The sequence below is a fragment of the Macaca nemestrina genome, chromosome 11 (assembly GCF_043159975.1).
Source record: "Macaca nemestrina isolate mMacNem1 chromosome 11, mMacNem.hap1, whole genome shotgun sequence".
Lineage (NCBI taxonomy): Eukaryota > Metazoa > Chordata > Mammalia > Primates > Cercopithecidae > Macaca > Macaca nemestrina.
In genome coordinates, this window is record NC_092135.1 from 1938243 (window position 1) to 1963524 (window position 25282).

Here is a 25282-nt window from a genome sequence, read left to right on the forward strand (position 1 = left end):
ACAGATTCTAAGAAAAGAGTAAGAGCATGGACTAGACAGGGCACGTAGCAGAGACATTTCAACACTCAGAAGGTGTAGATATCGGCAAGCCACTTGTTAGAAAGAAGATACTCAGTCTCTAAAGGTCTACCCAGCACTACGCTCTAGGCTGGTCACAGAGCTGACCTCGGGGAGCCTAATGTCAGCTACCGCAGCATCCATCGTAAGGATAGGGAAGGAGTGAGGAGTTGAGTAAAGCCAAGGGGAGAGGGTTATGGTGTTGAGGGTATGGGTGTCTTTGACCTGCAGGAGGATGGGCTTTGCCCCTCTATTTATCCTCCAGTCCTCTGCCAGGATGTGCCAGGATGTGCCAGGTCCTTGCAGGCCACTGTGTCAACTGGCTGTGTGTCAGTCCTCCTGCCCTGCCATCACCCTGCTCCTACAGGCACTTTGTTTTATGAAACACTGAGCTTTCTAGGGGTTTGCCTGCATATTCAGAGTCAATTCTTGTTTTTTCTGTTACTGGTTTAGGAAGCTGCTTTCTTGGATTTGCTTAGTTCACGCTCATTTCTTTGCTGTCTTGCTTTGAAATGGATTTAGTAAATAATCCCATTTTGGACACTGAGACCTCATTGCAACATTACCCTTTATCCCACACAGTATCCAGAATCCTGCCAGCCAGGTCTCCATGTTCCAGGTCACAGACCAGAGTACATTTCTCTAGAGAATCTGGCCAGCCCAAGAGAAAGACTTAAAGATAGTGACATCAGGGCATCTTCAAGGAAGTGGCCTACTTCTTTCACAATGAACTTCATCAAAGAGCCTCATGCATGTTCCGGTGCCTTCCAGCAGCCTCTCAGTGCCTCATTTTAAATGTCATCAGAAAACCGAAGACCATCAGAAGCTTGAGGAATGTGATTAACACGAAAATTAAAGACCAAAGCTAAGATAGACTTAAAACAAAAGTTAAAGGAAAGAGTAACCATGCAGGGTAACAGCCCCACCACTAAACAGAAACCGTCATAAATATTCTCTGAGATATAATAGAAGGTATCATATTTAGGGAGAAAATGTAGGATACTATAAAAATGGAATATGCAGGGAAGAAAAAATAACTCTTAGAAGCTAAAAATAAGATAGTAGAAATAAAAATACAATAGAAGTTTCCTCAGATAAAGTTAAAGAACTCTCCAAGGAGGAAAGCAAAAGACAGAATGGCAAATACAAAGGAGATGGGAAGTCGGGAGAGCCCAGCATATCCAGTGTATGAAAGCGAGAACTGCAAGGAAAGAGAAGAGAAAATGCAGAGGAGGAAATTATCAAAGAAATAATTCAAGAAAATTCCCTCAGGCTGACAGAGGCAAATGTTGAGTTTGAAAAGGCCCATGGAGTAGCCCACACGGTACTAAAATCAGACACTCTCCAGGGCACATCGCCGTGAAATTTCAGAACATGGACGACAAAGAAAAGATTCCGTAAGATTCTAGGCAGAAAAACAAGGTGAAACATGAAGAATCAAGGAGGAGAATGTCATCTGAGTTTTCAAAAGCCACCCTAAAAGACAGGAGACAACCAAAAAATGCCTTTAAATTCTGAAAAAAAAAATTTAAAACTACAACTCAGATATAAAGGTAACATAAATATAAGGGTAAAATAAGTAATTTTTTCTATAGTTAGTAATCTTTATAGTATTTAAAAATTTTTTTTATTTCCATAGTTTATTAAGGAACAGGTGGTGTTTGGTTACCTGAGTAAGTTCTTCAGTGGTGATTTTTTAGATTTTGGTGCACCTGTCACCTTAGCAGTATACATTGCACCCAATTTGTAGTCTTTTTTCACTCATCCCCTTCCCACCCTTTTTCCTTGAGTCCCCAAAGACCATTGTGTCATTCTTATGCCTTTGCATCCTCATAGCTTAGCTCCTACTTATGAGTGAGAACATATGATGTTTGTTTTTCCATTCCTGAGTCACTTCACTTAGAATAATGGTCTCCAATTCCATCCAGGTTGCTGTGAATGCCATTAATTCATTCCTTTTTACGGCTGAGTAGTATTCCATCACATATGCATACCACAGTTTCTTTATCCACTCATTGACTGGTGGGCATTTGGGTGGGTTCCACACTTTTGCAATTGCAAATTGCGCTGCCACAAACAAGTGTGTGCAAGTATCTTTTTCATATAATGACTTCTTTTCCTCTGGGTAGATACCCAGTAGTGGGATTGCTGGATCAAATGGTAGATCTACTTCTAGTTCTTTAAGTAATCTCCACACTGTTTTTCACAGTGGCTGTACTAGTTCACATTCCCACCAGCCACGTAGAGGTGTTCCCTGTTCACCACATCCATGCCAACTCAGGGTAATTTTTTCGTGAGACATAGTCTCAAAAAATTATCTCCCAAGCACTTTTTGTCAGGAAGCTACTGGAAGATCTGTTCTATAAAGAAGAGTAAAGTAAGAAAGAAGAATATTGGAGTGCTTGAAAGAGTGGAGCCCAACAGTAGAGAGAAAGACACCCCCAGGATCAGAGGAAAGGAGGACCACAGGAGTGACAGCCAGCACCAGACCTGGAGTCAGCTACACACACAGGGAGCCATCAGAGCTCTGGGCCAGGCTTCCTCACCAGGATAAGATCAACAGACAACAGATTTGTCTGAACATTTCAAGGGAATTTTTGGTCAAATTTGTGATAAATTCATTGAAAATAGAGATAGAGGGAAAAAAAGAGAAGGAGGGAAATATATACTCCAAGGAAAAGAAAAAAAATAGTGTAACTAGAGGAAAAAAGGCAATCCATGGTTTAGCTGGCAATGGCAATGGCATGATTACTACCATACCACTTGGGTCGGGGTGGAAGGGAAAGGTGTGGAGTAGAAGTGAAGAAAGAGATCAATAACAGAGTAAGATCCATTACTAGAGATCAATAAGAGAGATCTTCACCTAATAGAGTGAATGGTCAATCCTCAACACCTAAAATTGAACAGGCAAGAGGCAACGCTGCAGGCGTTTTATTTAGAGATGGGGGTGAACATCGACATTAAAACAGAAGCAGGACAGCTAAAATACAGTAAATCAGTTGCATCTGGGGAAGAGGAAGTTGGAGAAATGAGGGGAGAGGCCATACTCTTTTCTGAATAAACATTATAGGACAAATTGACTTTTAAAATATTATAATGAAAATTTTGAAAGGCGATGTTTGAATTGCCAAATTGAGTGACAAAGATGAGTTAGTTAAAAGCTTCTTTCTTAATCATACAGGAAAAATTCCTTGGGGCAAGTTTATTGCTTTTCTCTACATCCTCCTAAAAGCCCTACAAATTTCCCTAGCCTTCCAGAGCATAAGACACATGAAATCAACCCTTCAAAGTAGCCTTGCCTTATTTCACTTATAGATTTGTTCATCCACCTCACATTCATGTTCTTTCCAGGCACCAGACGTGGGCTAGGCCCAAGAAATTTAGACCCAGATATAGAGAGGGTGGCAGAGACAGGTAGAAAGATGATAGATAGATACATAGATAGATAGATAGATAGATAATAGACAGATAGATAGATACATAGATACATAGATACATAGATACGTAGACAGACACAAATAGATAAATAGCATAGATAGATGATAGATAGATAGGTAGGTACATAGATAGATAGATAGATAGATAGATAGATAGATAGATAGATAGATAGATAGATAGAGATTCTGTCTGTGATCAGTTGAGGCAGATTCTGACTATGATCCACCCATGTTCCTCTGACTTTAGCAGTTTTAGTGAACTCTAGCTTCCAGGATCTTCATTTCTGTGCCTAGCAGCATTTTCCAGAATTATATAAGGTCACACTGCCCCCAATGAGAAGAGCTCTACACACACACACACACACATGCCCTCATCCAGTGAGTGTCAGGAGTTGATAGTGTGTTAGGATTCTCCAGAGGAGCAGAACTACTAGGGTATATGTATATAGGAAAGGGAGTGTATTAGGGAGAACTGGCTCACACTATCACAAGGCAAAGTTCCACGATAGGCAAGTCGTGACGCCAGTAGTGGCTCAGTCCAGGCCTCAAAGCCTCAAAAGCAGGGAAGCCAACAGTGCAGCCTTCAGTTTGTGGCCAAAGGCTGAAGAACCTGGAGTCTGATGTCCAAGGGCAGGAAGCATCCAGCACAGGAGAAAGATGAAAGGCAGAAGACTCAGCAAGCCAGGACCCACCCTCTTCCATCTGCTTTGTTCTAGCCATGCTGGCATCTGATGAGATGGTGCCCGCTCACATTGACGGTGGGTCTTCCTCTTCCCGTCCATTGAATCAAATGTCAGTCTCCTCTGGCAACACCTTCACAGACACACCCAGAAACCACACTTTACCACTATCTGGGCATCCTTGAATCCAATCAAGTCGACACCTAATATTAACCATCACAGTATATAAATATTTCAGTTCCCTCATCTCTTAGCTGGGAAAACTCCGAGTATATGGCATTGGCCAAGTTTCATTGTCCAGTGTTGTCTGACTTAATAACACGTATTGATTGGCTATCTTTCCTTCCTGGCATCCCTATACTTCCCAAATAAACAACTAGCTCTCAAATCCTGAGCTCGGGGTCTGTGTCTGGGGGAATGTGCGGCACAACATAAGGACAATAATGGAGATACACTGTGTATCCAGGGAACTCAGAAGAGGGCATTGAACTCAGGCTGGGAGTGAGAAGGGTGAGTGTAAATGCAGGAATGAGGAAGGCTCCTGGGGGTCCTGAGCTTTCTGGCTAAGGTCCGTGGCTGCTGAGCCAGAAGTTATCATGTGCTTAGCATCCGGGCTGGGTTCACAGAGTCGGAAGTGTGTAGACATGGCCCCAGTTATGGAGGGCTGGGAGGAAGACAAGCAAGCAGATCCACCACAAGATGAGAAGTCATCAGAGGGGCCACACTGTGAGTCAGGGGAGCAGAAGGAGCCAAGCAACAGGGGAGTCCCCGCTGACCTGGGTCTCTTCATCCTCCAGGCACTCTCTTCCTGCATGTCATTCGCCATTCTCCCAACACCTCCTCCTTCCTCCTGAGCTCCTGTGCCTCTGCCTGTACTCAGCTGTTCGTCCTCCTGAGGGCTCTGTCCCCAGCCAGCTCGCATCTCACTTGCAGATTCCATCCAGTTGATTCTGCCTCTTCCCATTCCTTCCATCTATAAGCCGAAGGCTGCTCACCTGCATCTTCAGCCCAGAGGTAACCTTTGCACTCCTAGCACAGATGTCCAACAGTACATGTCTCTAAGAAACTCCACTAGCACCCTGCTTTACAAACAACAGGAATGTTAAAGAAGTGGTTATTGGATGGAGGTGGACCTCACTATGTTCCTGGTGTACGGCTTCCTTTTAATTCCAGCATGTTCCCACCTATGGATGGTTGCATATTCTTTCCCTTTCTAGAAAAGCCCTCATCCTGTGCCTCAGAGTCACTGGACTGCATTACTCCAGGGAGCACTGTTGATAGAATACCGTGTCCATCAATGGTCCCAGACTTGCAATGCCTAGATGATCCCTGCTTCCGTAAGCAACTGAAATCCCTTTTGTATAAAAGCTTACCCCAACCTTTCAACACCAATAAGATCTTCTTATTCCCTTTGAGCTTTATTCTCAAGGAAACCATCACACTTTATAACTAGACATTTATTTGTGTGAGGACACAAGACCATGTCTATCTTGTTTGCTGTTCCAGATGGCATGCTTACCTGGTGTCTTTCATGCAGTGCAAGCTCAATAAGGATGTGCGGAATGAATTAGCTGAATTGAACTCAACCCTCCGGGCATCCAACTTTCACTCCTCACCTGACACACTCCATATACAGAACTGGAGGGTGGGAAATGAAGATGGATATGAAGAGTCCCTGTCCCCAGGGAACTCACAGTGATGTACAGTGTGGAAAACTCCAGTAATGTGAGTACGAAAAAAAAAAAAGAAAAAAAAGAAAACAGAGACAGCAGAGGAAGGAATGAGAAAAAGAGTAGGATAGTTGTGGGTGCTCCAGACACAAGCCAGCCTGACTCACTGCAACACCTCTGGAGGCCTAGGCAGCCCCCACCTCTGCACAGTACATAACATAGCACTAAATAAAGCTGAGTTTCTACGATTCTGCAGTGTTAATGATGACATAAAGATTTTATGGGCAATGTGGGCTGTGACCAAAATCTCTCTACAAGAAAATCAATAGAAAGAGAATTGCGGTGGCGAGGGTGAGTGTCTTGTCACTGCAGTGTGATGGTGCTGGCACCGGTAGCTGCCAAAGAAGAGCGCACTCAGAAGTGCAAGGGAGGAATCCTCGTTTCCTTCTATGGGAGATTTTATCATGGAGAACGGCCGAACCCCAGTGGCAGAGTCATGGTTGAATATAAAACAGTGGGAGTTTATGTATCAAATACCTTTATTTCTGTTGATAGCATGGGGAATTAAAGTCACCTTTGAAGGTTTCTGACATGTTAGGGTAAAGCCACAAACTGACGGCGACAAGAGTCAACACCTTGAACAAATGCCTAAGAACCGTCGTCTCAGTTAGCTTTTGGAGCATAACAAACCACCCTAAAACTTAGTAACTTAAAGTAATGGATATTTATTGTTACTCAATGATTCTGTGGTCAGCTGGGAGCTCTGCTGGTCTGGCTGGACTGAATGGTCTCACTCGCCTATTCCTGTCAGTTGAGGCAACGGGAACAAGGGGTCCCTGTGTCTCTCACTATCCATTAGACTAGCCAGGCTCGCATGGTGGTGGTCACAGGTTTCTAACAGTAGCAAGAAAGAGCCCCAATATGCGAGGCATTTTTCAAATCTCTGCTTATGGAGCCAGATGTGATTGACCCCGTGGCTAGCAAGTTATAGGCTTAGCCTAGTGTTGTTACAGGATGGAACAGCATAAGGGTGGATAAAGGGAGGGAAACCCTTATGACCATTTTTGCAAACACCTTGCCATGAATATGAAGAAAGCACATATGCAGTGAACGTTACTATGATAGAAGGCTTGGGGTCCATGTGTGTGATCTCAGAAAAATTCTCACTCAAGCCCCTACGGTTCTTGTGGTCCTATATACAGAGCTGGATCTCATCTTCTGGCACAATGACCAATGCAGAGTGGGTGCTCAGTCATTTTGCTAACTAAAGGAAGCTGAGATTTCCAGGAATTCGACGCAGAACACCCCCTTTTATTCCCAAATAAATTCAGAACCAACTGAAAGATAGTGATCAGAGGAAGAGGAGAATATGGTGGAGGTTAGTTAGCCAGGTGTGCTTGCTAGCGTGCCCACCAACATGGGTCTCTCTGAGGGCCTGCCCCTGTGGAATCTCCAGTGGTGTGGAGGAAGAGAGACTGCCATTCTTTTTTTTTTTTTTTTTTTTTTTTTTGAGAGAAAGGAAGGGTTGAGTCGAGCATGTGCAGCTGCTTCTCCCAAGCTTGCAGAGAAGCCAGTCAAATCCCCACCACCCAGCAGGCCTTGCTTTCATATCATTCTCCTGACTCACAACTCCCACCCCTCAATAACTGCCAGATTTTTTATTTCTTAACATAATGGTCATAACCATCAATCATATCATCAATCCAGCATGGGGCCTTCAAGGCAGTCCTGATCGTCATACATGAGGCCAACTCTCCTTTGTGGACTCCTCCTAGGGTTGCTGGTGGCTACTGTGGATTTTGTCCCCAGAAGGCTCTAGAATGGAAGTGGACTCCAAGGACACTCTGTTCTCAAGGTTAAAAATGAATTTGCTTCTCTGTTTCCCATTCCAAATTATGTCCAGCCACACTGTCCAATACAGCTCATCAAAATTTTCCAACAATATTAAAAACATAAGATATTCCATCACAAAATGCCAACAACATATTGATAGCTGCTCCAAATGTAAATATAAAATCTCTCCCATTATGAAGTCCCCAGCAGAAATTAAAGTTCAGACAAGATACAACTACATCAACCTCTAAAATCCAATTTTGTTCTGAAATTAAGGTTCACAGAATTTTTTAATTAAAAATGTTTAGACATAATTGTAGGTTCACATGCAGTAATATAGAAAGATCTAGTGCATTTTCACATAGTTCATCTTAATAATCTAATTTTGCAAAATGATGGTGTAATATCACCACCAGGATATTGACATTGATGCAGTCAAAATAAAGAATGTTTCCATAACCACAAGGACCTCTCAGGTTGCCCTTCCACGTCCTCATCCACCTTCTTCCCAGTTTCATCCCCTCTTTGACTTGGGAAACTATTAATCTGTCTTTACGTTTTATAATCATTTCAAGAATATTATATTAATGTAGTATATGACATTTTGGAAGAAGGATGTTTCAGCATAATTTTCTAGAGCTTCATCCAGGTGGTTGCATGTGTCCCCACGATGCCTCCATTCCTGAGCAGTAGCCCATGGTATGCATGTACTACAGTTTCTTTAGCCATTCACCCATTGAAGAAAAATTGAGTTGTTTCCAGTTCTTGGCTATCACCAATAAAATAATACACAGAAACATTCATGTACAGGTTTTAGTGTGAACATCAGTCTTCATTTCTCTGGATAAATGTCCAGGAGTTCAGTACCAGGTTGTGTGATAGTTGTATGTTTAGTATTTCAAGAAACTTTCAAGCTGTTTTGAGAGTGTTTGTACCATTTTACTTTCCCACCAACAATGTAAGAATGATCAAGTTTCTCAAAATACTGGACAGCATTTGACATTGTCACTATTTTCTATTTTAGATATTTTGATAGGTAAGTAGTGGTATCTTATTGTGCTTTGAGCTTGCATCTCCCTAATTGCTAATGATGTTAACCATCCTCATCTATATTTCTTATGGTGAAATCTGTCTTCATGGTTTTTGTCCATTTTATAATTAGATTGTTTTGTTGTACTTTTTACTGTTGAGTTTTGACTGCTATCTAAATATTCTAGTTACTAGTTGTTTTATGGTTTACAAATATTTTCTCTCACTTTGAAGGTTGTCTTTTCATCTTCTTGACAGGTTATTTTTTTTAACAGAGCAAAAGTTTCTAACCTTGATGAATCCAAATTTATCAGTTTTTCCCAGAAATTTACATTTTGTAAACTTAAAGAGTTCGAGCCCTAAATCCTAAAGATTTTCTTGTTTTTTTTTTCTCAAGCTTTATAATTTTACATTTTACATGTACACCTATGATTCATTTTGCATTAATTTTTGCAAAAGATGTGAGATTTTGGTTGAAGTTCATTTTTTGACCTATGAATGCCTAATTGCTCCAACATTATAAGGCTATAATTTCCCCCACTGAATTGCTCTCGCACCTTTGTGAGAAATCTCTTTGGCATATCTGTGTAAGCCTACGTTGGGTTCTCTATTGTGTCCCATTGATCTATGCGTCTATTCTCCTTCCAAGTGTCTATCCCTCCTCCAAGACCGCATAGTCTATATAAGAAGTCTTGCAATCAGCTACGCTGATACCTCCACTTTACCTCTTTTCATAATTGTTTTAGCTATTTTTAGTTCCATTGCCTTTCAATATACATTTTAGAATAAACCTTGCCTGTATTCACAAAAAAGTATTGCTGGGATTTTGATAAGAATGGCATTGAACCTCTGTATCAATTTGAGAAGAATTGCTATCTTTACTGGGTTGAATCTTCTAATAAGTGAATGCCTTCTTTCATCTTTGATTTCTTTGATTAGTCCTTTGTAGTTTTTAGCATGTAAGTCAGGTAGATTTGTGAATGACTTTTAGTATGTAGTCAGGTATATTTACTTCGTTAGATTTATAGGTAATTATTTCATTTCTTTGTTAGATGTGTAGTTTGAAAGGATTGTGTTTGTCATTTTGGTCCCCATGTGTTCCTTGCTAGTATGTATAAATACAATTGATTTCGTCTGTGATTTTGCTTATTAGTTACTGTGAATTTGCTTACTAGTTCTAGGTGTTTATTTGTAAATTCCTTACGATTTTCTAGAGAAAATCATGTCACCTGCATAAAGGGACAATTTTATTTCTTTCTTTCCAATCTGCTTGGTTTTTAATTCATTTTCTTGCCGGATTGCACTGGCTAGAACATCCAGCATAAGATGTCACAAATATGAGTGGTGAGAGCAGTCTTCCCTTTTCCCCAATCTTAGACATAAAACCTTTAATCTTTCACTACTAAGAATAAATGTCAGCCATAGGACTTCTGAAGATGTTCTTTATTAATTTCAGGAAGTTCCCTTCTATTTTTAGTTTGCTGAAAGCTTTTTTCAAGAATGAGTGTTGAATTTTGGCAAGTGCTTCTTCTGCATTGATTGATATTATCATATAATTTTTCTCCTTTAGTTTGTTGATATGATGGATTGCATGGCTTGACTTTCAAATACCGACTAGCCCGTCATCCCTGGAATAAACCTCACTTTGTCACAGTATGATTATTTCTATATTGCTGACTTCTATCTGTTAATATTTTGCTAAGTATATTTGCATCTATAGCCATGAGAAATATCAGTATGTAGTCTGGGTTTTGCTGTGTTTGTTTTACTGTCTTTGCCTGGTTTGGGTATCAGGGTGACAATAGCTTCATAGGATGAACTGAGGAATGTTTCTTTCTCTTTTATCATCTGTACAGTTTGTGTAGAATTAGAATTAATTCTCCTATAAATGTTTGGTAGAATTTTCCAGTAAAACAATTTGAGCCTGGGGATTTGCAGCAAACAGGAGGCAGTTTTTAAATGATAAATTCAATTGCTCTAATAGTTATAGAACTATTAAAACTATCTACTTTGTATCTGGTGGATTGTGGTGATTTGTGTTTCTGAGGCACTGGTCCAGTGTAAGTTGTATACTTATGTGTGTAGACTTGTTTGTAACATTCCATTGCTATTCCTTTGATAATATCCCATTTCATTCTTGATATTAGTAACTTGTGTCTTCTCTTTTTTTGTCAGTCTGGCTACATATTTGTCCATTTCTTTTATCTTATAATGATCCTATTCTTTGTTTTATTTTTTATTGTTTTTGTTTAAAATTTTATTGATTTCTATTTTAGGCTTATTTCCTTCCTTCTGCTTAATTTGGACTCATTTTGTTCTCCTTTTTCTAGATTCTTAAGACCAGAGATTATTAATTTTTACCTTTTCCTCTTTATATTTCCCATTCAACATTACTTTAGCTGTGTCCCACAAATTGGATATGTTGTATTTTTATTTTCTTTCAATTTAGTGTGCTATTTTAAAAATTCTTTGGAGACTTTCTCTTGACCATGAATTATTTAGAAGAGCGTTGTTTAGTTTTCAGTCTGCCAATCTTTTACTTTTAATTGGTGTATTTAGACCACTTACATTCAGTGTAATTACTGATTTGTTGGGGCTTAAATCTGTCATTTTATTTTGTTTCTGTGTCTGTTGAGATTTCCACAAGACACATGAAGTAAAAAAGAAAATCCTTACAACTTGAATGTGTTGTTTCTCAATGCTGAGGTGCCTGGCCAGTCTGCCTTCTTCTCCCACCTTTCTAAGTCCTCCTGAAATGTTCTTTTCTATCTAATGTCCAGGATTTTTCATTTTACTTATCTAGAGAAATAGGGAAAAATCCCTTTCACAACTCCCTAGAAGCAGAACTTCCTACGAATTTTATGGCATTTCCCTACTTCCAATTCTCGTCAGATTTATAGCACATATTTTTTTATCACCCTGACAATTTATTAGAGCCTGGAGAGTGCTGATGTTCTTCAGCAACTGTAACATGATCTGTCTTCAACCAGAAATGATATCTGGTTGGTTCCTTCATCATGCCCAAAGCCAAAGGAATTCAGCCCATAACCTCTGGATGCATTTTTATGAATATGACCACTAAATAGAACATATGCAAATATCAAAATATTGGCCTTATACTCACAAAATGAAAGAAAAAAGATATTCCCCAGTGCTTAGAATGTTAACCCAAATATATCTGCCCCTAGGGAAAAATGTACTGTCCCCAGCTCCCAAATGACATGTGCCCAAAAACTCAACAGAATGTGAGGGAAGGCGGGGTAGGGATGCAATTCCTCTCTGTTGCAGGACTCTCCTAGGCAGCCGTCCCTCTGCAGTGGTGCCTGGGACCCATGACCTGTGCACCTAAACACACTTTAGATGAGACGGATGAGTGTGGAGCACAGTGAGCATGGGTGTAATGAAAAAGGAGAGGGACTGGATTGGAAGGATGGGGACCTTGGGGTGTGGGAGGAAGAAGCAGGCGAGGGATGTCGGGGAGATGCAAGAGGGCTGAATCTGAATCTCACACAAAGCAGCAGCAACAAATAATGCATGAGACAGATGCACACAGAAGCAGTAGTGCCAGCCTCTATTGCAGAATATGACTATAAGTGCAAGAAGAAAGCCAAAAATGTTGGAATGGGTGCTTGGAAGGGATGCAGTGGAATCTGCGTTTTATCTCATGATCTTTTCAGTGTTGTTTTGTCTAGTAACTATGTGCTTGCATTACAAAACTAAATATAAAATTAATGGGCTGATTCCTGCAGTTTCCCCTCTGCCTATCTCAGCTCAAGTACAACCCCCAACCCCACTTCATACCATCCGCCTCTTTTTCTGCTGCTGACTTAGCTCATGCCACATCCCAACAGCAGTGACCGATAGCCAGAGCTCAGGTCATGACTGGGCAGATTTTCCCAGGCTGCCTGGTTCTGATCTTGGCCTTGAAGCCAACATTCAAGTCAAGTCAAATCAAAGCATATCAAATCAAATCAGCAAACGCTCACTGTGCACCCACTGTGAGGTGTGCAGAGGAGTGTAAGCCATGTTTGATGCACAAGGAGATACAGCTATGACGGAACTGGGCACACCTTCAAAAGATAGATTAAGAGAGAAGGGTTCGGCTGGGCATGGTGGCTCAAGCCTGTAATCCCAGCACTTTGGGAGGCCGAGACGGGCAGATCACGAGGTCAGGAGATCAAGACCATCCTGGCTAACACGGTGAAACCCCGTCTCTACTAAAAAATACAAAAAACCTAGCCGGGCGCGGTAGCGGGCGCCTGTAGTCCCATCTACTCGGGAGGCTGAGGCAGGAGAATGGCGTAAACCCGGGAGGCAGAGCTTGCAGTGAGCTGAGATCCGGCCACTGCACTCCAGCCTGGGCTACAGAGCGAGACTCCGTCTCGAAAAAAAAAAAAGAGAGAGAAGGGTTCACGAGTCTCCACAAGGCCTTCAAAGTGCACACTCGTCATGGGAACAGCCAACTGCACAGCCAGGCAGACATTAAACAGAATTGGTCCTTCCTCTTCATTTGACAAAGGAGGAAAGCGAGGCCCAGGCAGGACTGTGCCCTGCACCCAGCCTGTTCCAGCTCTCAGGGCTGAGGTGAGTTGCAGAGAAGTGAACCCGGAATCTCTCACATAGTTCAGAGGCAGGAGCAGTCACCAAGGGTTGTGGTGGCTGCAGAGGGTTCCTGGATGGAGAGGGCCTGAGTTAGGCCTTAGAAAATGGATAGTGGAAGAAAGGAAACTTGACCTTGACAAACAGCAGTGCTTTGTTCCAGTAAGACATTCTGCCTGGTATGAATGTTTCACCACAACTACGCAGAGGGCAGAGCTGGTATTCTGGGTACCAGAACTGAGTGAGCAGATTCTGTCCCTGCCTGAGAGCTGCTCAAAAGGGCAGCCAAGAACCCTGCACCAGCCAAGGTTCTGTCTGTACATACAGGAACTGTGGCTTTACCTCCCGAACATACTAATCTCTCCTTTGTTCTTCACTGCCACCACCACGTCCACCTGGTCCAAGCCACCTTCCTTCATTCCTGGACTGTGGCAGCAGGTCTTTAAACCGGTCTCCTCAAGCCCTCTCTGACCTCTTCCAACTGCAGGCAGGCAGCATGATGTGTAAAAGAAGCACACACACGGGATAATGCCAGCGAACATGTGGTGCCTCTTTAACGTGTTTAACATCATTCAACACTTGCATGGATAAAGATAGTTAAAGATTTTTTTTAAAGCAGACAAAGCAACCTCATGAACAGAGTATACAGGTTCTGTCTGGTCCCTCACTTCCCTCCCGCACCTCCATAGCCTCCTGGGCACCATCTCTCTCTCTGTTCCACCCACACACCATCTTTGAGTCTTTCCTAAGCACCCGCTCCCACCTGCCAAAGGACCTTTGCACATGCTGTTCCCTCTGGAATGCTTCTTTCCCCTCTTCACTTAATCAAGTCAGACATCAGCTGAACAGTCACGCTCTTCGCAAATATTTCCTTGATCCCCGAATAGGCCAGACACCTGGTGAGTCTTGTTCTATTGTACACTTAAGTATCTTCTGTAATTATTGGCTGTCTCTGCCAGGCTGTGTCCTACAAGAAAGTATCATGGCTTTTTTACATGACAATTTTAACAACAACGTTCAGTTTACTGTCAATTTCTTAGCTAATTACCTAAGTTAATATTTTATGAATGAATGAATGAACCTGAGACAAATTTGGTTTTTACTACTGAACAAGCCATTAATGGGAACGCCCACCCTGTGTCCAGCCCTTTGCTAAATAGTGTGCGTGCAGATAAAGAGGAGAAGACACAGTTTTGTTTCATGACTCGTTGTCAAAATGAGAAAGACAGAAGTGCACGTTTCTATCTGTCAAGATCAGCACATGCACCTCTGAGTAAAATCACCCATCACCCCCGCTTCCCCCATCCTGGAACAGCAAGGCTCTCACTGTGAAAGGCAGATTCTCCCTGGCTTGACCCTCAGGCTTTGATTCAGCCCCTTACTCCTTCAGCTGGTAACTTATTCTAGAAGTTGGATGGCCTGTGCTTCAGCAGCCTCTGGGGTTGTCTCTTAATTAAAGGGGGGTCAACAAGAGCCGTGAGTTTTTCAGAGAGACTCGCAGTCAGGGCTCTGCGGTGATCTTTGTGAAGGCTGGATGGAAAACCAAAAGGATCTCATGGGTCAGGCTTCCTAAGGAGACCAGAAACCCCCCACAGAGACCCATCCCTGCACCTGCAGCTGTTGAGCCTAGAGAGCTCCTCACCTTACAGTAGGAGGGCGCGGTGCAGCAAGAGAGTCACAAACGACAGCTCAGGGTTAAAGGCTCGGACACACCTGGGCACACGCCTTTGCCAATTTTGTGAGCTGGGATGTGTTTTTACCAGTCTGAGCCTGAGTCTTTTCACACTTAAAATCGATGTGAAAATAGGCCTGCCATGGCTGGTTAATGAGATTGTTACATAACATGCTCAAGGAAGCACCTTGCACAGAGCAGCCCTGGGTCTGTCTAAAACCCGCAGGCGGGGTGCAGGCTGGGCTTCCAGGGCAGGCTGGGTCGCCTCCTAACTGTGACCTTGAGCAAGACGCTGGGTGTAATTGTGCCGTGAGGATTCACAGCATTCTAGCAGTGGAGGGGAGGTAGCCCAGTTCAATTTCACTGGAAGGTCAATAATAAAAGCTCCTGTGGACGCAGCTCCCTCTCCAAGCCGAGCACCTCAGACGCTCTGTATGTGGTCTTTCTGTTCTCTCTCAAGGTAGGGAAAGGTCCCTAGGCAGGAAGCTCTCACAAAGACAGTCGTGTTCATACTTGAATCTGGGTTATTTTCCTGTTTTTAACAAAAGAGAGTCCTGAGAAAGCCACCAGCTGCTCAGCCAAGGTCGCGAGGGGAGGATAGTCCTCCGGCAGGAGGAACAGTTCAAGACAGATCCCGCTGCTCTGGGGCAATCCGGTGACCGTGCCTGCCTTGGGGCCTCCATCTCTTCACGTCACCGCCCCATGGTCTATTAATCTCCCCGTTTCCTGCACACATCGCAAGAGAGGTAGGCAACGTGGAAGTGTGTGTGCTCCTGCCTCCTGTCTGGGTTCAGCTCTCAGGCTAGGACGTACTCAGAGCCAGATGAGCACAGCGGCCTCCCTGCCTGGCAGGAGCTACTGGAAGCATAAAAAGTGGGTCGGTGCATCAGAGTCATTTGTCCCTAGGGAATGCACAGCCAAGCAGGAGAAAAATATGTTAATTTGGCCGGAACCAAAAGTATGTCTCTCAATGAGTCATGGTTGCAAGAGAGTTTGAATTGAGCCCCTGATGTATTCAGGCACGCATTCCGTCCTTCATTCGTTCATTTAACACCTTCTTAGAAAGGGTCAGACCCTGTGCAGGATGCTGGAAGTATCAGACCAAAAGGGAGGTCCTTGTAAAAACAAAACAAAACAAACAAAACAAACAAACAAACAAACAAAAAAACCACATAATGCGGAAGAAGAAAGTTCACTGGGCTTTGTCCCCATACTGAGTAGCTATGAATTTGTATTCTGCCATTCACTTACTGAGTAGCCTGGAATTCAGCCACTTAACATATTTGAGACTTATTTTTTTTTTTTTTCGTCTGTGAAATGAGAACGGCAACCACTACTGTCTAGGGTACTATGTAATATAAACGTGTCTACTTAGCACCCTGTGTTCGAGAAATATAAACTGCTATTATTATTGCCATTATCATCAGTATTATTGCTACTAATCTAAAGAGATAACAGGTCGTCCTTCAGAAAACAACAAAACGAGGCAGAGCCAGCATGGGCTTCTACTTCACAAAAGTCTCACTTTCTGGGATGAAAAAGAGGAATGTAAAAGTTGGGAGACCTTCCCAGGACAGAAATGCAGTGGCTTTAGTACCATTCATGGGTTATTCTTCCTCCTAGAATTTCCATCATTCATGTTCACAATACGAGGACTCTCAGAACAAGGCCACTATTGATGACAGGGGACAGAACACCTGTGTTTGATTCTCTGTGCGTTTTAGTCTTATGTATCCACTCCATACAGAGCAGCAAATAAGAAGCATTACGTTCCCATTTTACAAGTGAGGAACTGGGCTCCAAGGAGCAGGTGCCTTCCAAATATCACACAAGGCAACGGGGGCTCTGACCAGGACTCTCACCCCCGCCGCCGGTGCCAGTGCCCTCAAAGGTCTGCCAGGATGCTAGGGTGCTAGGATAGGGTAGCTTCCTTACCACACTCCATGAGTCCGTCAGCAGCCTCATCATCAACATACGACCATTTATTACTGGGTTTTGTGAACCCAAGCAATAAAATATAGTAGGCCTCTAGGGAATCTCTCCTGCACCCAGGCAGGGCGCTGGAAAGCAGTTAGAATAGAATGACAGCACTCCACAAGCTGAGCACAAGGCAGCAAAGTGAGTCTGTGCACACAAAGGCAAGGCGTGCCCAGGGATGCAGAAATGAGACCGCAGCTTCCCCTGTCTCTGGGCCGCTTCTTCACACAAGAACACGTTTAAAATAATGTCACTGATACACCAAAGAAGTCAGAGCACCTTTGGGTGCTCGCTGTGTGTCAGGTGTTAGGCCCAAATGTTTAATCCATTGTATTATGTAACACTCACAGCAGGCCTGGGAGTCGTTTTCAGCCTCATTTGATAATTGAGGGCACAGAGGATCGGGGATGCTAAGCAACCTTCTCAAAGTCACACAGCTGGTGAAGCCAGTGTTTGATCATGGAGCTTCTGACTTCAAAGCAGGGTCTTCCCACTGAAACAGCTGCTTCCGCACTGGGGATTCTTCCATGGATGGCCATTCTGTTTCACGGAGGGAGCAACAGGGGAATACGCTTAGGACCTTATATATGGAAAAGGCACCTCCTGACTCAAAGACAGAGCTGGCCCCTCTTACATGCAGTAATTGTATGATTCTGAACGTAGGCGCTGCTGGTGTGCAGTGTTTGTTTGGGCTTAGAAAAATGCCCAACAAAGAGCTGTCGTCATCTGACGTCTGTAAGAAGGGTCTGAAAGAAGGGCTCATCCTGGTTGTTGCCTGGAAGTTGCTCTGTCATGAATTTTTTTTAAATTCACTAAAAAGGATGAATTCTGAATCTTACTTGAAAGTGTTTAAAATTCATGCCAGCCATATGCTACTGCCTGGAATAAATGGGCTACCTTCCAAGTTCAATGTGTGAGCCAGTATTGTGTGGCAAAAAGGAATGTCCTCATGCTAGATCCGATTTAACTTGTGCAAAAATGCCGTGGGGCAGGACTCCAAGCCCATTTTACAGATGAGGACATTGGGGCTCACAGAGGTTGAGCATCTTCCAGAAGACTTCACATTTAATTAAATAATGAATTTGAATTTGAACCTGGGACAAACTGACTCTTTCCACAACCTCACAGCCTGCCTTCATACATACCTATTTTTCCATTATCAGGCATTCCTAATATAGAGCCAGGGCCGTGATAATTTGTAAGTATCATTAAACTTGACCCAACTCAGATTTCTAAATTTTGCCTAGCCACGATGATGATGACCCATCTGGCCACACCTACTGAGAAACCTTTGGAGAGACCTGAGTGGGGGGAGGAGTCCACTTCATCTCTTAAACCCTGTAGAATCATGAATGATGACAACCTTGCTTTTGCTGAGTGGGCAGGGAGCAGCATGGTTTCCTGGGCTGCAGGCTGGAGGCCGTGACACCCCTCATGGCAAGCCTGTCTCTTCTTTGCATCCCCGGCAGCGGCTTCAAGAACTTACGACCCGAGGAGAGCAGACTTTCAACCTCACAATTTCTCTCCTCCTGCTTTCATTCTGGCTGAGTGTGGGGCAGGGTCTGGCTGAGGCCACCTTGATTATCCGGGGTGCTGACTGTCACCACTCCTTCGCGCCTCTGGGGTGTGGACTGATGCAGACACGCCAGTTCGCATTTTTATGAGGCAGCAGAGGCTTTGTTGAGGCATGAGTCCTGGAAATCTTCTCCTCCAGGGATTTATTTCCTAGAGTCGCTCAAGGAGACTATGCACCTGGGTGGGGCAGTGCCTTCCTCGCCACAGGGACTCCACACGCTCCCTTCCATGGCAGGCTCTTCTTCCCCTCCATGGTACAGGGCTGTCCTGGGAGACTCGGTTTTATGGATTGAGTCCACACGGCAGTCCTAGGAATCAGTGACCAGCGACTCGCCAGATTGGTGCCCTTAGGGAAGAGGGTTTCTTGTAGAGTGAGAGGAAAGCAAACTCAGGGAGGGAAGTCACTTTGTAGCCAGGACAGCAGGTGGAGAAATGAGGGCAGCTGGCAGGTTCCAGCTCTCATATGCCAGGAAGGCAGTCCCAGAGGAGAACAGGCTGGAGTCTGAGCCGCACACCACCAGTATCTCATTCTTCCCCCACCTTCCCCTCCCCGGCAGGCACAGACCCGCTTTCTGCACTCAGGCAGGGGCTTCTTCTCTCTCCCCTCATCCCTGGACTTCACTCCCATCTTTTATAAAGGAGATTATTTTTTAAGTAAAACAAATCTGTTTGTTTTTCTGCCCTTTCTCTCAAAAACAACCACCTCCTAATCAGTTGCTCTGCCAGGACGTGAGCTCACAGGCACTAAAAACCGTGTGCTGTTGGGAATGTGCAGGCTTCCCCGGAGCTGGGGCTCATCAGCACTAGTTCAGCGCCCACTGCATGTCAGGCCTCTGCCTGGCCCTGGAGACCAGCAGCAGACACAACCTCAGCCCAAGGGAACGCAGGGTCCTAGGTGGGCGTCATCGCCAGCTCATATCGAGGTAACAAAATACCACAGTCTGGTGCTTTAAACAACAGACATTTATTTTCTCCCGCTTCTGAAGGCTGCAAGTCTACAATCAAGGTACCAGCCTGGTCTTGTTCTGGTGAAGGCCCTCCTCCTGGCTTGTAGATGGCTGACTTCTCATTGTATCCTCACATGGCAGAGAGAAAGTGAGAGAGAGAGAGAGAGAGAGAGAGAGAGAGAGAGAGAGAGAGAACTCTCTGGAGCCTCCTCTTGGAAGAGCACTGAACCCATCACGAAGGCCCTACCCGACCTGATCTAACCCTAATTACCTACTGAAGACTGCATCTCTAAATAGCATCACATTGAGGGTTGGGGGCTTCAACATGAGAATTTTGCGAGGAACGCAAACACTTAGTCCATAACATTTCACTGTGGTCCTCCACATCCATGTCCTTCTCACAGGTAAACACATTCGTACCGTCCCAGCAGCCCCAAAGGTCTAAACTTGCGCCGGCATGAGCTCTGAAGCCGAATGCCAGAGCCTCGTCCACACGGCGCCTAAGTCAGGAGTGCGTAGGGCTCAAGGCACCGTTCATCCTCAGGCAAAGTTCCTGGCCAGCTGTGAACCATGAAGTCAAACAAGTTATGTGCTTCCAAAATCCAAAGGCGGGGCAGGCCCAGGAATGACACTCCTATTCCAAGAGAGGAGTAGGGAAGGAGGAAAGGGCAACAGGTTCCAAGCAAGTTCAAAACCCAGCAAGGCAAAGGCCATCAGATTGTAGGGCTCTGCAGTAGTCCTCTTTGGCTCTGTGTCCTGTCCCTCAGTCCTCCAGGATAAACACAAAACTGCAATAACTCAAGTTGAAAGAATAAAAATAGACGAGACCCCTTTCTAGAAACTCAGTGATTGAGGGCTTGGGGCATCAGTGGTTTGTCTTTCTCTATCGACAGTTGTCCCTATCCTGTCCAACATCTGCACATTAAAAATCACCAATGACATCAATTTATCCACCAGACAAAGGAAAACCCGACCTATCACCAGAAGTCTGCAAGCACCACAGAGGAGGGACGGCAGACTGCCCCCTGGAGCATGGCTGTATAAACGCAGACCCACTCAGGAAGCCGCAGGGCATTAAGTAAGAGGGAGAGAAGGAAGGTACAGGAGGAGGTCCTGACCCCGATGTCCGCAGCAGGCTCTGTGCCATTTCTGTTAGAACTGCACTTCTCTGTATCCTTCATTCCCATGACTAACCGCACCTGGGGCTCACGGAAGACTGGGACAGTGTCTTAGTCACCCCCAGAACCACACAGCCTGGGCCATCCTCACAGAGACCCTCTGAGTTGGGAGATGCCATTAGCACACTCTGTGATTAAGGAACTGCAGACCAGCAAGGTTAACACGTAGTTCAAAGTCACACAGACAGGACAATAAAGGGTTCAGTCAAATTTTTCTTAGTCTGAAGCCAGAAACTTCCAAAATATACCTCCTCGTATACTCCGCGTCCTGTGAGAATGGGTTTATTGTCATGGATTTGAGAAACATGTTTTCCTGAGTCTCTTTCCCTTAGGGCTTTAAGAGGGTCAGCACAGAAAAGACTCAAGCAGGTCTTGCAATAAAGAAGTCCTTCACCTTTGTTTAATCCAGAACGGCTCAACCCCAAATGACCGGAGGCTGTTTTTTTTTTTTTTGTTTTGTGGGTTTTTTTTTGTTTTGTGTGTGTGTGTGTGTGTTTTTTGTTTGTTTGTTTTGTTTTTTTTTTTTGAGACAGAGTCTCCCTCTGCCGCCCAGGCTGGAGTGCAGTGACCCGATCTCAGCTCACTGCAAGCTCCACCCCCCCGGGTTCACGCCATTCTCCTGCCTCAGCCTCCCGAGTAGCTGGGACTGCAGGCACCGCCACCACGCCTGGCTAATTTTTTGTATTTTTAGTAGAGACGGAGTTTCACCGTGTTAACCATGATGGTCTCCATCTCCTGACCTTGTGATCCGCCTGCCTCGGCCTCCCAAAGTGCTGGGATTACAGGCTTGAGCCACTGCACCTGGCTCACCGGAGAGTTTTAACGCATCAAATATGCCTTGAAAGACCCCGAAGCAATATCCTGCTGCCTCCTGCTGCCTCCCCATTACAAGGATGTTTCTCTGGCCACAAGCCTGGGAAAAGCCACACAAGCGCCAACTGAGCCGCAGCCAAGCAGCCCCAGCAGGGCCGAGTGCCCAGACCCCGAGGCAGCGGCTCAGGACGCCACCGGCAACCACAGACAGGTGTTCACGTCTACATTTAAATTCATTAAAATTTAATAAAATAAAACTCTTTGGTCGCCCCACCCAGGTTTCAAGTTTATGAAAGCCATATGCAGCCAGTGGTTCCTGACAAAGGCTCTCTCCCAGACCAAACTCTACTCCAGCTACCCGAGCTCTTTTCCAGCAAGGCCTGATTTTCAGATCCCCGTTCATCTCAGCATTGTCCAGTTTTAGCAGGAACCCTCCCAGGTCCGTTTAGCTAGAATCCCCCCCTCCAACAGCTAATCATCTGAGCACCCCCCCTGCCTAATCTGGCACCTCATCCCCTCCCCACTCCTGCCACTGATGCTTGATCTCCCTGGCCTGACTTCACCAAAAGTCCTGTTAGGTTGGTTTAGCCAGAATCCCCCTCATTCCTGAGGTTTCCAACTAGTCACGTTCCACCCACGGGCCCTTCCACCCTGCTCTGTGGCTATACCTGACCATGTGTCCTTGCCGTTTTCAGAGTCCAGCCCAGTCTCTCCCCGCCCTCACCGAGAAGCTCATCACAATGGTCCCTGCTCCTAGACAGGCAATGGCTTCCCTTGAATAAAGTCAGCCTGACTGTGCTTTCACAAGCATCCTTGAATACTTTTTTCTTTAACGATGCTGGAGTGGACAGCTGAGATGTAGGACCTTCCCATGATGGCTTAATTTCCTATTGGACAAGCCAGTAAAGGAAGCAGAGACCACTAGGCAGAATCAGCCCCACTGACCTGAAGCTATGAGGATTCTGGGCTCTGTCCTCTTTGGCTATCTACAGCCATGGGAGGTGATTAAACACTGGCTTATTTTCCCACCAGAAAATGGGATTATTGCTTGCATTCTCTCATCTCTTACCTGTAAAGGGAATAAAATATGGTCACATATGCAGAAGCAATTTAGAGCCATATAATATCTTTCTGACCAAAACTCAAAAGTATCATTATGTTCCTCCAGACACTATGCTTCCTCCATATTTAGAAACATAAGTATGCATATATCCATACAATCCCTTTTGAATGAAGACCTACATTTATAGGTAATGACTTTAAAAAATCCTACTGCACTTTCCTGGCTCCATTATCAAAATGATGCTCTTATAGCTATCTTGCCTACCACCACCAAGCAAATGTTCCTAAGACATCCATTTTCCCACGCCCACCCCCGCTCAACAGCCACCAGGGGCTCCCTACTGCGTATAATTCCCAGTCCTCCTCGCTCGGGCCCCACAGCCATCCACGGCGAGGCCCCTCCCACACCTCTGCTCCACTCCCCACCCTCACCTCACACGGCTCCCATCAACCAGCCTCTTCAAGAGCCAGCCCTGTGGGGCACGGAGCTGTGCTGTCTGCTCTTGGAGGGACACCAGTGAACAGGAACTAGGACCTCAGTGCAGAACGGGAAACTAAGGCCACGTTCCCACTGCTGTGCCCTCGCTCTTCTGCTGCCCATTCACATCTCACCCAGGTGGCATCGTCCAAATGCCTCAAGCTGCACAGAGTGTGAGTCCGGGAGCTAGAAAGTGTGAAAGCAAGAAGGCTGTGTTGTCTTGGACTCTTTCTGCGAGTGTCTTATATAATGTGCAGTGTGCCTGGGCACCAGCCTTCCCCACTGCCGGGGTGAGGCATGTCCTCCTAAATCTGTGCTTCATGTCACCCTCAGATCAATACCCAGAGCCTCCTTTGGGTCACGATCTTTTCTTGAATTTGCTGTGTCAGTGAATTCTCTTTTCCTACTGGATAAGCCCCAGGTCCTTGGCCTGGCATTCAAGGGCCTTTGTGGGGTCTCCTCAGGACCACTTCCTCTACTTCTACTGCAAAGCAAGGGACTGATCCACGGTCCTCTGGTGCTCACAGTCCCTAGGACGTCTACTCTTCCTCCAAAGGCTGCTGAGCCCTCTCCTCCTTTTCTTTACCTGCAGCTTCTAGATCTGCATTGACTTTCTTTTATACACAGAGTGAAAACCAAACGCCTTGGTAAGGCCCGCCCCTAAAGCCCACGTGCCTGGGTCTCTGCTGCCTCCCCAGTTTCAGGCTGGGCTGCTCACCAGCCCTTAGGTATGAGGCTCCAGCCACACAGACCCCTTTGTCCTGACTGAACTAAGCTGGGTAAGACCTCAGGGCTTTGGCACTTCCTGCCCCAGTTCCTCCCATTCACAGCACTCCTCCGTGCTGCACTGACACCAGGCATCACTGCTTGACGTCTTTCCCTTACTGTTCTAGTTGTTCACTGAGTGCACGTCAGCCCCAAGTAAAACTTACAAGAGACCTGGGCTGGGACATGGTGAGGTTTGTGTATCTCCGGGGCATGGACAGGGGAAGACACCCAGTGGGTGTGTAATAAAGATGTGTGCAATAAGTGCACGGGGCTGCCTCAGAGGGAGTACTGCTCATTGTTTATTTCATGCATTCGTGTTACATAGTACCCAAGGCTCCTGTGCTTACACTAGCTATAGCCATCATCACACTACTTATTTACCTGTAGTCCCCAGACCATCCCCCATTAAGGGTGAGGGAGTACCCTGGTCACACCTGTTCCCTTTGGCTGCACAGTGCCTGATACAGAAGACACACACAACGTCAGAAAGCATGTGCACAAAAGCATGTCAAAACACCAAAAGCACAATCAGGTGTTGAAAAAAGAGACATACTTCTGGCGAGGGTGAGGAGGGAAAAATATGCTAAATAAATATATCTAATGCAATAAAAGTGTAAAACTTAATGTAATCATATATTATGACTATTTTTAAAATATGGAAGTATTGGTGAACAAAGCAAATTCTACAAAAGATGCACACTGCATGGGTCCCCTTCATGTCAAGTTTAGAAATAGGCAAAATTGATCAATAATTACAGTCAGGATATCCATGAACTTGGAAGGTGCTTCCACCTCGAGAGGGCGTAGTGAGAGGGCTTCTGTGGCGCTGATTGTGTTAGTCTTCTCCATCAGGGTCCTGGCCACCGAGGGGTATTAACCCTGTGAAAATTCATCAATTTATATGCTTAGTATACCCCAATAAAATGCAAAACAACATGCAGGTAAAATGAAAAAGTTTTCAGATTGACAAAATTGAAAGACTATCTTCCCAGCATGCCTACACTACAGAAGTATAGTGCTCTACAGACAGAAGAAAAACATCCCAAGGTGGAAGTTCAGAGTATTGATTACCTTTTCTGCATAACAAAGGTAATATCTCAGTGACTACAACCACAAATATTTATTACACATCAGCAGTGATGGGATTTGAAGACATAGCCCTCAGCACAACATACTCATTCTTCTGGAAGGGGTAAAAAATAAAATGCGGAATTGGCTTATAAATTTGTGGGGACTGCTTGGCCCGTCCAAAATCCGCAGGGAAGGCAATCGGAATAGTAAGCACGTGGCAGGTCTGAGGCTCTCATCCACAGCTGATATGTCTTTCCTCTCCTGGGGAAACCTTGGCCCTGCTTTTAAAGCCTTGCAACAGATTCCATCAAACCTGCCTGGATTATTCAGGATAGCCTCTCTTACTTACTGTCAACTACATCTGCAAAATTCCTTCACAGCAACAACTAGATTAGCATTTGATTGAATCACTGGACATCACAACCTAGCCAAGGTG

General features: G+C 44.8%; 1 long non-coding RNA gene across 2 annotated transcripts in view; it reads right to left on the reverse strand.

The window, feature by feature from the left end:
- Positions 1-24648, reverse strand: part of LOC139356945 (uncharacterized) — a 47724-nt gene extending 23076 nt beyond the window's left edge. Inside the window, exon 1 of one of the 2 annotated variants that reach the window (XR_011609485.1) lies at positions 24532-24648. This is a non-coding gene — a long non-coding RNA (uncharacterized lncRNA). Of the gene's footprint in view, positions 1-24156 lie in introns of both variants that reach the window. The other variant, XR_011609484.1, reaches the window with a different exon arrangement.
- Between the last annotated feature and the right edge of the window lie 634 nt (positions 24649-25282).